Raw genomic sequence first — 13249 nt, forward strand, 5'->3', positions numbered from 1 at the left:
TTTTAAAGTTAAAATTGTTTTCTTTTACTGGGTTCATTTTCTGATAAACCCCTTTATGGTCCATCAGGGTTCAACAGGAACTGAATTTCTGTTTCAAATGAATCCAAACATACTAAGTCTTTCAGTTTTAAAATGATTCTTAAAGAGAGTTTTTAAACTTAAGTAGTCCTCAAAGAAGAAAATGTCTGTTTTTCTTAATGATTCTAGCAGAGGATAGTTCTTGTCTTCAAGTCTGGTAAGGAAGTTGCTTAAGCATTGCCAGATACCTGATTAATCCTCCAATTGATATAAATATTTTATACTAAAATGACTTATTATAGTAGTAACCAGTTACAGAAAGGTCATTTGATCCCATATTGGTAAATAAAACATCCCACTAGTCACACACCAGTGGCATCAGGAAGTTATTAGATTAGATGTTTGCATTCAGATACGAAACATTTGTAAATGAACATTACAAAAGGAGTTTAGATCATCTTAAACTGTTAAGGAATAAACAAAATTTTCACCTTTAAGCGGAAACATGAGATTAGAAGTAAGAAAAAGTTTCCCAATTATGCATATTTTCCTTAAATGAGGGCTTTAATTTATAAGCACACCAAATCGTTTCTAAGAAGACTATATCTAGACTTCTTTGTGTGGTTTTAAAACTGAGGTTTTTCTTATGAACAGAGGTGGGGGAGAGAAGGGATGACACGAGGTTCCTAGGAATCCTAGCCCAGCTCTTGTGGCCTTGATAAACCTGGTGCTATGCATCACCATCATTTCCAAGAAAAACAGTTTTTCCACATGGAGGGTAGCAAGGGGGAGGTGTCCTGTTCACTGGTTGCCATTTAACCAAACAGCTCCCAATTTGCAGAAGCTTGCTCCACAACTGGCAGTTAAAACTCCTACTGAACACGCCATGTAGGCAAAATGACCACATTAACATTTAGCTAGATCTTTCTAACATAATATCAAATGAAACAAAATAGAATATTAAAGCAAAATTAAAGTTACAAAGCTGCAATCCAACATGGGTACATTTGGACCTGGGGTGATAAGTACAGCTTGATGACCAAGAAGAGGTAGTCTCCTTGAAGCTTTTCATGCCTGTCTCTTATTGGAAGAAGGCAGAGTTTTCCTAGGAGTTTCTTTAATGTGCTTGAATGTTTCATTTAATAAAATAAATAGCCAAAGATGTAAGCATATGAGCTAATACCCTCCAAGCACCTTGTGTATGAAAGTATCCTCAATATCTCCTACAATTCCATAAAGGGAAAGGCAAATAAATTATAATTATATTAATCATTTTGCATCAATATTGAGGTTTAGTCCACCACCCTACCCCTCATTTCTCGACCTCAGCTCTGCTCTAGAAAAACCACGCTCTAAAGTCTGTGGCCTCTCTGCTGGGACTGTCACCTATTGTGGGGTGGTTTTGCTCACATGGCCTCTTATTCACTAGGAATTGGACTACTCATACTAATTCATTTCAGATGGGTCTATATGTGATACATCACAAAGCCTATAAATCTTTGCCTCCCTTGCAAAGAGCTGGGGTCTATTATCAAACAAAAGTCAAAATAAGTGTCCAATGTAGAAGTCTATTGTGCCTGTCAAAACCATTCATTCATTTGCACTTCCCTTTCCCTCTCTCCTTCCTTCTTTGTCACTGTCTCTACTGGGATTGTAAGGTCTTTGGGGCACATAACTTGTCATCTTTGAGCTTGTGTGCACTGGGAAATGCCATCCTGTTATATTAATGACCATGAACAGCGGGCATGGTTTTAAACATGACAGTCTTTGGCTACCTTGAGTGCTAACATGTTGAACATTATGCCTGTTAACAGATTAGTTAACAAGATATCATTTCTAGTGTGGACAAACCCTGACAGGTCTACAAAGTGTCACACACACTCTTGGTGGTGTAAAAGCAACAGATCATTTAACAGTCCTCCCATGGCTTTTGGCTGCCAATGATCTAGGAATGGTTTGAATTGTTGGCACTATATCTCATCACCAGGCCTTGACCCATACTGTTCTCCCTGTCCTGTACATTTGATGACTTTCCCTGTTATTTCACTAGGCAAAATAGAAAATTAAACACAAAATGACTGCTCTTCCCACTATGCCACCCTGGCAGCCTGGGCTGTCTGTCTTGTCCCCTGCCATGACAGTCTACTGTGGGGGGTGCTGGGATTGCTTTTCCCATATGTTGCCCCACCTGTCTGGAGCACCCTGCCTCTGTCTGAGCCATCAGACAGAGTTATTCTTCAAACTTTATCCCTAGATAAAGTTTTTTGCTTTAGTTTCTCATCTGCTTCTGCGCTGTTTTGCATGAAGGTCACATTGTAAAAACACCAACACTGTACAATGCATTTAAAGGACAACAGAGCCAGAGCCTCAGCCAATGGCAACTGGCATCATTCCACTGACTTCAATTACTTAAATGACTTCAGTGGAGCTGAGCCAGTTTGCACCAGCTGAGGAACTGGCCCTCAGCCGGCAAACAAACTTACAAATACCAGAAGATTCGAAGTTGAGGCTTCTCTTCAGCTGTTGTACCCAGCTTCTAAGTGACCAATTAAGGCTAATGTCACTACTGACTTTGAATTCCCTGATTTTTGCTGTTCCATATCATAGCCATGCTGCTGTCCAAATGACTAGAGGAAGCTATTTAAGTAATATATGACCTATTGCTTGCTTATGTCAAAGTAATAGAATGAGTTGTGCCAAAACAGGTTCTTTCTTTTGATTTACTCCATCCTCGTCTACAGCTCTCCTTCCTTCTCTGCTACCATCCACCTCACTGAAGTTTCAGCAGATTTAAACCACAGTCTCTGAAATGTTATGGAACACAATGGGTTCTCAGTTACATCGCAGCTAAGCTGGTTCAGTTGTACCTGTTGCTGAAACCTAGAGAGATGACTTTGCCAAGCAGGGCTTTCATCCAGATTTTGAGGTGGGTTGGGGTGCAGGCTGTCCCAATGCTTCAGTGGGAGAAGAGTAGCACATCTGTTAAAAAAATAAAGCCAACTAGCTCAGACCTTGTTCAGGCTTCCTTTGAATTCCTGTTTTACTCAGTGCATCCCTCAAGGGGATAGAGAGTAACCATCTTGGTTTGATTTGACACTTTCAGTCTGATAAGAAATAGTATCAGTACAATTGACATCAACAGAAAACTCCTGTCCTGTGTGTCTGTCACAAAGAGCCTCCTCTTGTGATGGGTTTCCTTACTACATGCAGGGACCACAAAGGCAGCTCATGTGACTCCTAGGCAGGGCCGGCTTTAGGAAGTGTGGGGCCCAATTCGAACAGTTTCGACGGGGCCCTGGCAGGGATGACTATTTAAAAAAAAAAAATAATGTAAAAAAACACATGGGACTTGTACTCACCGGGCGGTGCTCTGAGTCTTCGGCGGCGGTCCTTCACTTGCTCCAGATCTTCTGCGGCACTGAAGGACTCACTGCCAAAGTGCTGCTGAAGACCCAGAGCACTGCCAGGTGAGTAAAAATTAAAAAGACGCCTCTAGCCAGGGAAGTAGTCTCACTGGGTGCAGGGCCCAATTCAGGGGAATTGGTGGAATTGGCCTAAAGCTGCCCCTGCTCCTAGGACACTGGACTAGCTACACTAGTTAGGTTTTAGGAGTCACACTTTTGGAGGCACGAAGGTGCATAGCAACGCATTGAGTCAGTGTCACAGTAGCAGCAATCATGGAATGGAAAAAAAGAATGGCTAACCCCACACTGCTGGAAGAGATAACAGATAATTAGAGGACGTGTGGGCATCTAGGACAGGCTGGGGGTGCATACATGGAGATTTCTTAGGTTCTACATGAAGTGACTAATATGGACCAGATCTCTGGACATTCTAAAGCTACTTTGTGACTCTCTGGCAGATCCAGCACCCTGAGGAGCTCTTTGAGTGGAATATAGCTGCAATAGTGACTCCTATGTCATCCCTTTGGAGATAGGTGTGGCCAAGAAGAAACGGGGGCATAGTGTATCAGCATCCAGCTCATCTCTGGCTGCCAGTAGGGCTCGTGGGCTATGGGCAGCTGAACATAAGCATCTTCAGCCACCACCCTTCACCTATCAGCATAGGCACCAACTCCATGGATGCTCTGGGGCTGGAGTACCCACGAGGAAAAATTGGTGGGTGCTCTGCACCCACCGGCAGCTCCCCTTCCCGTGCCCCTGCCCCAGCTCACTTCTGCCTCCACCTCTGCCTGAGCACACAGCCATGTCCTGCTTCTCCCTCCTAGCGCGTGTGCCACAAAACAGCTGGTTCACGTGGCAAGCACTGGGAGGGAGGGGGGAAGGAGAAGGAGGAGGAACGTGGCATGCTTGAGGAAAAGGCGTGGCTGGGGAGGGGATTTGGGGAGCGGTCCAATAGGGGCTGGGGCCGGGGAGTGGGGGCACAAGCACTCACCGGCGCCAAGGAAAGTTGGCAACTGTGCCTATCAGCTCCAGGCTCAGGAGTCAACAAAGGCAGCTTTGGGTTAGCTTTGGTCCTCCCACTCTGAGCTGTGATGAGCATACCTTGGCTCAGGAACAAGCCTTGTATGCATAAAGGATTATTAGGCTCTTTAAGGGAGATACTGCTGTGCCTACTGCAACACTGAGTACGTCATAGCATAGAGACAGCTTCTTGTTCAACTCTTTTATAATCTAACAGAAAAGCTCATTGCAATGTCAGCAGTTTGTTGTTTAACAGTGCTTCTGTTCCGGCCCTGTAGGGTGACCAGATAGCAAGTGTGAAAAATCGTGACGGGGTGCGGGGGAGTGAGGCACCTCTATAAGACTAAGCCATGAATATAGTCCCTATAAAATCAGGACATCTGGTCATCCTACTGCCCTGTTAGCTAGGAAAAGGAGCAAAGGAAATTTAAATAAAGATATTTAAATAAGTAATATTTAGCAGGGGCCTGATTCACCACTGCCTCACTTCCATTTAACATCAGGTAACTCCATTGACTGACACTGCATTCCTCCATTTTGTATTGCTGTTACTCCATTGGTTTACACCAGTGTAAAACTGAAGTAAACACAGTTGTGAGTCAGGTCTTTGTTTTCAACGCGACTTTAACAAAGTTAGTCCACGTACCAGCTCTGTGAAGAATGTGGGTAGGGAAGTATTACTCTCCCCATTGTATAGGTAAAGAAACTGAGGCAGAGGAGGTGTGTGACTTGCCCAGAGTCTTACACTGAGTCAGTATCAGAGCCAGGATTAGACATCAGTATTCCTTTTTACCAGCCCCTCACTCCATGCACCAGCCCACATTGCCTCAGTACAGTAATAGGATTTGTTTGGGAATTAAACTCAGCAATTGCCTGGGGGGGCTGTGTTTTTGGTGGGACAGTCAGTAATTGGCTGAGGGGCCTCAAACCTGGCAGGCTGAAGTCATCTGCCTGGTGCCTTTTGCTCCTGCTTGTATAGACCCACCTCCTTCCACTGTAGTGAGGTTACAGCATGCCTCTGGTGGGACAGAAATGCCACAACTTTTGCTGTATCCCATTCTCCAATTGCCTAACTCCTCACTTATTTATCCCCAGTTTGAACTGTATTAACTAGAGCTTGATAGAGAGGTAAATGCCACCCAAAGATTTAGAACAAGGGCCTACCATGTGTGTTTGACAGGTTAAGAAAGCTAAGGCAGAACTTTACCTTCCCTGCTTAATGCACACATCTGCCTATACAAACCCGGAGTGTTTCTCTTTTGATAGAGGAATGAAGGAGGATTGTAGCCTGTGTGTGTCTTTCCTGTCTGTTGCATTACTTAGCACCTAACATGATGTAGCTGGGTGCCACACTCAAAGTCAAAGGAATTTGGCTAGAACCTTGACCAGGCATTCTGGCCTATTTGCAAGATTATTTTCCCCATAGAACTTCATCTGCCCGGTAGTTTCTTCCTCCCTTCCCGTTATAATTCTCTGTCAGTGACACAGTGTCAAAACAATTATAATGCTATAAAGGGAGGGTGATGACTTCAATGAGGAACAAGAAGCAGGAACTGATGAAAATCTCAAAAAAAACAAGATCCTGTTTTATGGGCTTTTCAAAATCTTGCTTTTCTTTTGAATTCCACACAAAGGAGGAAACTCCGTCCCAAATCTGTAGAATTGTTTGAAATAGAATGTTTTCCAGGAGATGTCGGCATCTCTTCAGGCTGATATTAATGGAAACTAGTTTACCGCTAGTAAGAAATTGTTTTTAATTTTCAAGTTATTGCAGCAGGATTTTACACATTTGATTTTCAAGCTTCTAAACTCCCAGAGTTTGGCAACTCAACCCAACTTTGTGGGTGTTCCTTTTCAGTGTTCAAAGCTGGGGCTGACTACAAGTCCTGGAATCCCCCAAGCTCAAAAAAAAAAAATCTCTCATGAAACCACAGGGTATGTCTAGCTCTTGATGTTATTTTTCAGATAAAGTTATATGAGCAAAGCTGCAAATAGCATGGGGTGCACCATGGTGCCTAATTGTCTCCTTCCATCCCATGCAGTTGCATGCTGTGCTGTCTCTGTTTATGTCAGTCGTATTTATTAATATACAAGGAGATGGTTTGGGAAGCTAGAGTTAAGTGAAGCATTCGCTTCACCCAAGACATTATTCAGACAGTGCACTGCAGCTACGGAATGTTAACTTTTTATGTGCATCAGATCGAACGCATTCAAAACCATGCTGACCTACAGATGATAGCACAGAATAGTATTCATGCTGTCCTCACACATTTTTAACCTATTCACATTCAGTGCATATCCAGATTTCATACTAGTTTACATTACAAGGCACAGTTTGCTCTCAGTGTATGCACAAACACGGATTGAGTCTGATGGGAATTGCACACAGGCATCAAAAGCAGCCTAGACACTCCTAATGGAAGGAATTTAGGATTTGCCATGCAACATCACACTATGAGTCCATGAGCTTTAAACTCCAGTATCTGGCATACTGATGGCCAATATGATATACTTCCAGGAAAGCCTCCTTCCTCATTCCCTACCCATAATGCACCCGGTCAATTGTACAATGCTGTACGTGTAGCAGAATTTCAGATTTCATTCTGTGGCATGTGACTTGATTGCCTCTCTTTTAACATGAACATTTATCCCATCCATATGTTCACGGTATCTAGTAAATGCATCACTATAGCTTCTAAGCCATTGAAATCTTTTGCAGTGAATTCCATAGGAATAATCTTCAGTGTGATTGTATAAATCTTTTTGCTGGGCAGGGGCCTAAGCCACAAGCTCACTGAAGGCAATAAAAAGGAAGGCTGTCTTTGGCTTCAATAGGCTTTGGATCAAGCCACAAGTGCTTTCATGAATAATCTAATGTTCAGACTGCAGAAATATTTTGACTTTATGCAGACTTTACCACACCCAACTTGCTGATTCTATTTCAAGGCCAATCACTTTATCACCAAGTACTGCCTCAAAATCAGAAAGCAAACATTGTGATTTAGTGCAGCCTCCCTTAAAAAAATGGCAAGTTCAGGCATAGACTTTGTAATGCCTATAGCTAAATCAAGTCGCTGCAGTCAATGTCTATTCCTACACAAATAAAGAGAGGCATTTTAATGAGAGATTTCCTGTGAAATTATGCTAACATTTCAGTGTCAAGTATCTAAGGAAAATACAGATTTTTGAGTTGATAAGACACATGCTTTTTGATTATTGAATTTTATTTATTTAGATCAGTTGAAGCAACAGATCATAAGCTGCAGAGATGTTGAGCACCTGTAACTTCCATTGATTTCACCTGGAACTCTGAGTACTCAGCCCAGCTGTCAGTCAGGCCCTAGAAGTCAATTATGCAGGACTTACATACACAAATCTGCCATTAACATCAATGAAAGTTTTGCTCAAGTATGCACTGCATGTTTGGGACCTCACTCTCTCTCCCTGAACCCACTGGAATCAATTTCATAATCCCACTGACCTCAGTGGTATAGGTTCAGACCCAAACTGCATCAAAGGTTTATCTGCTGCAAGTGAGTAGGTGAGTGCAGTTTGGCTCTCAGTGGGCCTCACTGGGCAAGCTGCCAAGAGTCCTCCATTCCCACCAACATCAGTGTGAGTTGAGAGCAGGTAGGGTGACCAGACAGCAAATGTGAAAAATTGGGATGGGGGGGTAATAAGAGATATAAGAAAAAGACCCAAAAATCGGGACTGTCTCTATAAAATCAGGACATCTGGTCACCCTAAGGGCAGGTCCTCAGCATCTTGCAGGATCAGGTCCAGCATGAGAGGATTTCATGGTGTATTCCACTCCATGTAAATCAATCCATTCCCTCCACCTTGTCCATATTAGGCATTACTAACAAGCCCATGACTGTAGTAACAGAGATAGGTTGTTCCCATTGTTGGTTTACTGGGTGCTCCCTGGGCCAGAGGTGCAGATCAGGCAGTGGATTGCATTTACTGTGGGACAGCCCTGCTGGCCTTTTTCATAGAGCTTTACACATTGACCTCAAAGGCAGAGCATTTGTTTTGCAGGAAGTCTGGGTTCCAGGGTGGAGAATCCCCAGGCCTGCCACCAAAGTGCTTTACCTGCAGCTCGGGTTCATGTATTGTACTGTGAGAGACAATATAGTTCTGACAGATGCAGGGCACAGTGTGAGCACTGCTCCCCTTTTCACTTTGCCCCTGTGACAAACTAGACTGATGGTCTGGACAGGGATGGCGGAGAGGATGTTAGAGATCCCATTGGTTTGCCTTGACTTTTAAAAGATGCATTTAAACTACTTGCTGAATTCATTGGCAGGAACCAGATCAGGGCAGAAATGGCTGGTGAAGGGAAAAAGGGCTCAACTTGTTAGATAATTTGAAGGAAAAATTCCACCTGAGCAGCCTGCTTTCCCGTGAAAGCTGTGTCTGCACTGGAGATTGTGCTGTCTCAACAGTGACTGGCTTTAAATGAACCACTCCTTTGGAGACATAAATAAGACATGGTGCATATGAGCTGGCATTTATTTGGGGGTTCAAGACATCTCAGTCCTACAATTTGAAGGTATCGAAATAAACTAATTGCGCTCACCAATAGGGAGGTCAGGATGTGACAATCTTGCCCAATGGATATGAACTGCTAAGCATAAAAACCCATGTGTCTGTCCTCATACTGGTGAAGCAAGAAATGCCCAGGAAAGCTAAGTCTGCAAGACAGCATTGGTCAAAGAAATACTGTTTAACCATTAACTACTGAAGTAGCTCTGTGTAAGACCGAGCAAATAATGTTAAGGGACTCACCAAAAAGCCATAACATTTAGGGTATGTCTAAACTGGAGCTGGAAGATGTAAATTCCTATCCTAGAAATATAGCAATGATGGGAAAGGCTAGCTGCTGGAGTACATACCTAGCCCCTTGGGTGGGTACATACTTGGGGTTACTTGCCACTCTGGCTACATTTCTACTTTTAGCGTGCTAGCTGAGTCACACTTAGCACAGGTATGTTTCCTTGAGTTGGAATTTACACACTCCCGCCCTAGTGTGCTCATACCCAGGCTTAGAATGATTGTTCTCATTCTCTCTTTAAGAGGATATTACCAACTTCAAAACTAGGCAGTTTTAAAAAATTTGTTAAAAGTCGTTTCAGACACAACACCTGCTTCTAAGTTCCTCTACTCATTTTTGTGATTTTTGCAAACCCATTTTCTTATTTTTTTAAAATGTTTCTTTCCTCCTCAAAAATATTTAGGTATCTAACTCCCATTATTTCCACTGAAAGCTAGGTACCTAAATGACTCTGAGGACTGGACCACAGCCACTTGTGAGCTGAAGTCTCATTGAAAGTCAAAGTCATTTAGGCATTTCTGAATATTTTCCCCTGGGCCTTGAACTGACTATACGAGGAGACAGGGAAACTGACAATATGCCTGGGGTATTGAATGCCCAGTGTAAACAAACTGGAGGAGAGAGGTGTGTTACAGTCATCTTAGGTAAAATATTTAGAGAGCAGTGCAATTTTTAATTTGCCAATCTCCCTTTTAACTTGTCTCTATATCACGGCTCCTAGGAGCATCTCTCAGGAATTCTCTGCTCTGTGGGTGAGCCTGAATCCCAAATGAGCAGTCTTTGTTCGTTAATATTTTTAAATATTAGTTTCAGAAACTGCTTTGATAGTAACAGAGTATAGCACAGTAGTTTGCCATCTAGGAAACCACAAGCAACAAATAAAAGATGTTAACTCCAACATATGGGTCTTATTTGAGGAAATATGTCTGGTTACATTAATTGACATTCAGACTGTGGGTTGTTTTTGTTTTGCAACCACTCGTCGTTACCTTAGCAACAGTAAAACTAGTGGTAGTGGTACCAGAGCTAAACAAACAAAAATGACACCCACCACACCCCCAAAAAATACATTTCCTCTATTTAGCTATGTTGGCCACACATGAAAAAAGACCTTGAGCTTACAACTATAGCATATCACTGTTTCTCAGGATGGAGACTGTCAGGAAAGCTACTGTCCATGCTGTGCAAATTTCACCCATCTGTTTTTCTTTTCTAGCAAAGGTTATTAAACATGAGATGGATGGATGGAAAGTTGGGTCCATGAACTGGGGCGAGTGGTAGATACAGTAACTGATGGATTCTGAAGGCAAGAGGAATTATGCTGCACCCCTGAAGTTGCCAAGGTATTCTCCTGGAGGTTCCTCCACGCATGCTGCCCAATCAATGCCCTTCTAGTTGAGTTGCACAGTGGCAAACTACTGTAGCCAAGTAGTTTATGACATATGGTCAGTTGCCTTTACATATTGTATGTATCGCTCAGGACAGCACGCTGTCCCAGCAAGAAAAATTTGGCCCTTTGGACGAAATTCAGAGCTGGTATAAACAGGTACAACTTCATTGATGTTCATGCTGTGCTCGTAACGTGCATGTGCAATGGAGGGCAGCCAACATGGGCCAGATTTTATGAAGCATTTAGGTACCTAAAGATGCAGCCCAGTGGGATTTTCAGAAGCACCTAAGCAGCTTAGGCACCTAACGCCTACTGATTTCCCACTAGGCGCCAATCTGCAATTTTAGGTGACTAAACACCTTTGAAAATCTGCGGCCATGTGCATGACAACCATGGCAGCCGTGCTCAGCCTTGCAGCTGCTGCACATGTTCATGTATAATCACTGACAGGAACTACCCTGACAACAGTCATAGCCTTAAAATAAATACACAAGAGAATGTATCTCCCGGCTACAATTAGTTCTATTCAGAAACTTACCCTTAGCCCTGTAGTACTTGAGACACGATGAACTTAAATAACATGGGGAAGCTTTTAAACTTGGCTGCCTAAAGTTGGGCACCCTTGATCCATATTCAGGCACTTAAATTAAGTGGCCTTATTTTCAGAAACGTTGAGCAGCTGAACCTTCTGAGTTCAGTGTGTATTGGGTCGGAGGCAGGGCTGCATTTCTGAACATCAGATTAAACTTATGTGCCTACAAAATGATTAAGGAACCTAAATCTTAGGCAGCCAGGTTTGAAAATTTTGCTCCATGTGTTGTAAATGAAGAGATGGTTACTAATAACAGCTTGGATTATAATAAGGGGAAGAATATTTTAAAATCCTCTGTGGAGTCTTTCATTCTTTTTTTCATTTCTCTGAGCTTGGAAAGGGAAAGTCACTTTCTCTTCCCTTTGTAGTCTATTTCACTTTCAATTACTTAGTGCTGCAGTGTGGGGCTGAGACTCAGCAGGGGCATGTTGATTCCATCCCTTGCTGGCAGTCTCAGCGGAGAGATCAAGACTCATTTGGACCTGTAGATTGAATTAAATTCTCTCCCCTTCACTTGGGGTTCGGACGCTCTGGGGAAGCTTCTACATTCTTTACATGTCACCCCTCTCTTCTGTGGCTAGACACAGAGCTCTGGTATCCAAGACCATCAAGCCAGCATGTTTCAGCAGCTCTAAACTCTCTCCTGTGTTAGTTTTTTTTTTACAGCAGTGCAGTGTAAAAAGCCAGTCTTGTGGTAAAGAGTTGGATCTGAGAGTCAGGGCACCCAGAGTCTATTCCTACCTCTGCCATAGACTTCCTTGGTGGCCTTGAGGAAGCTTGTAAGTCAAGAGTGAATGTCTAAATTGGGCACCGAAATATGTGGCTGATTTTCAAAGTTGATGAGTACCCAGATGGCTCTCAGGGACCTCAGCACCTCTGAACGCTCACCTTGGAGGAGGCAAAGTCAGGAGGGTATCAGTAGTTTGATGACTGAGAATGAAATTCAAGGCCCTGAGCTCTATGCAAGCCCCACCCATGGGCTGGACTGGGAGCCAGCTCCTTGTGCAGCCAGACAGGGTACCTGGGCAATCTCTGCTTCCCGCTGGTCTCCATGCTGGCTTAGCTGGGGTCAATGTGGAAAGTTCGTTTAGGAGAGGAGCCAAGGATCCTCATTGGCCTCAGTACTCCACCGAAGTGGCCTGGAGAGTGGTGGCTGCTGCTCTAGTACACAGGCTGGAATAGCAGCCACAGATAGTTTGTGCAGCAGACTCACATCCCGGGTTGTTGCATGGCATGGTGGATTTCACTTCTTTGCAGTCCACCTGCACGGAGCCTGTAGACTCATGCTTCCCTCCTGGTGAGACATTCCACTCACATTAAGGGCAAAGTGGGTTGTGATCCTCTCCCCACACCATGCAGTAAGGAAGTTGAGGGGTGCCAGGCATAGCTGCAGGATGACTGGGTATTGGAGGAGGAAGTGCCATCCCTTGTGTAGAAAAATATGTGGCAGAAATAGCATCAGAGTGGGAGTCTAACTGGAAATGATATGCCCAACACCATGACAACAAGTCAATGGGATTCAGTGGGAGATGAGTATTAAAATACTTGCCTGTCTTGAAAGCCGATGACTCACCTGCATATGCGAGATGCATGCAAAAGGTGCTTTGTTTCTGGAGTTATGTCAAAACCCCAAGCTCATCACTTGGGATTTTCACTGTCTACAAGGAATAGAGGGAGATGCAATTCACTCTCCTGCCTAATGTGTAAACTAGAAATAAAAATCCAACCCCTGCTGTGTCAAATGTACTTATTCATTAATGCAAAAAGGCTGATGGAAAGAAGACACCTCCTCTACCTCCCACCCTCAGGAAGGTGCTGAAAAACACAGAACATGTGTCCAGTGCCAGGATTCAGGTCAACTGAACTGTGCAGATCTGGTGTCCATTAATTCCTCTTTCTGATCCCATTTACACTGCTCTTGCACTGACTTCAGTGGAATCAGACCTGATTCATAGAGGTGTAGGTGAGAGCAGAACTAGGTCTGACTGCCC

This window comes from Chelonoidis abingdonii, chromosome 8, assembly GCF_003597395.2.
Source record: "Chelonoidis abingdonii isolate Lonesome George chromosome 8, CheloAbing_2.0, whole genome shotgun sequence".
Lineage (NCBI taxonomy): Eukaryota > Metazoa > Chordata > Testudines > Testudinidae > Chelonoidis > Chelonoidis abingdonii.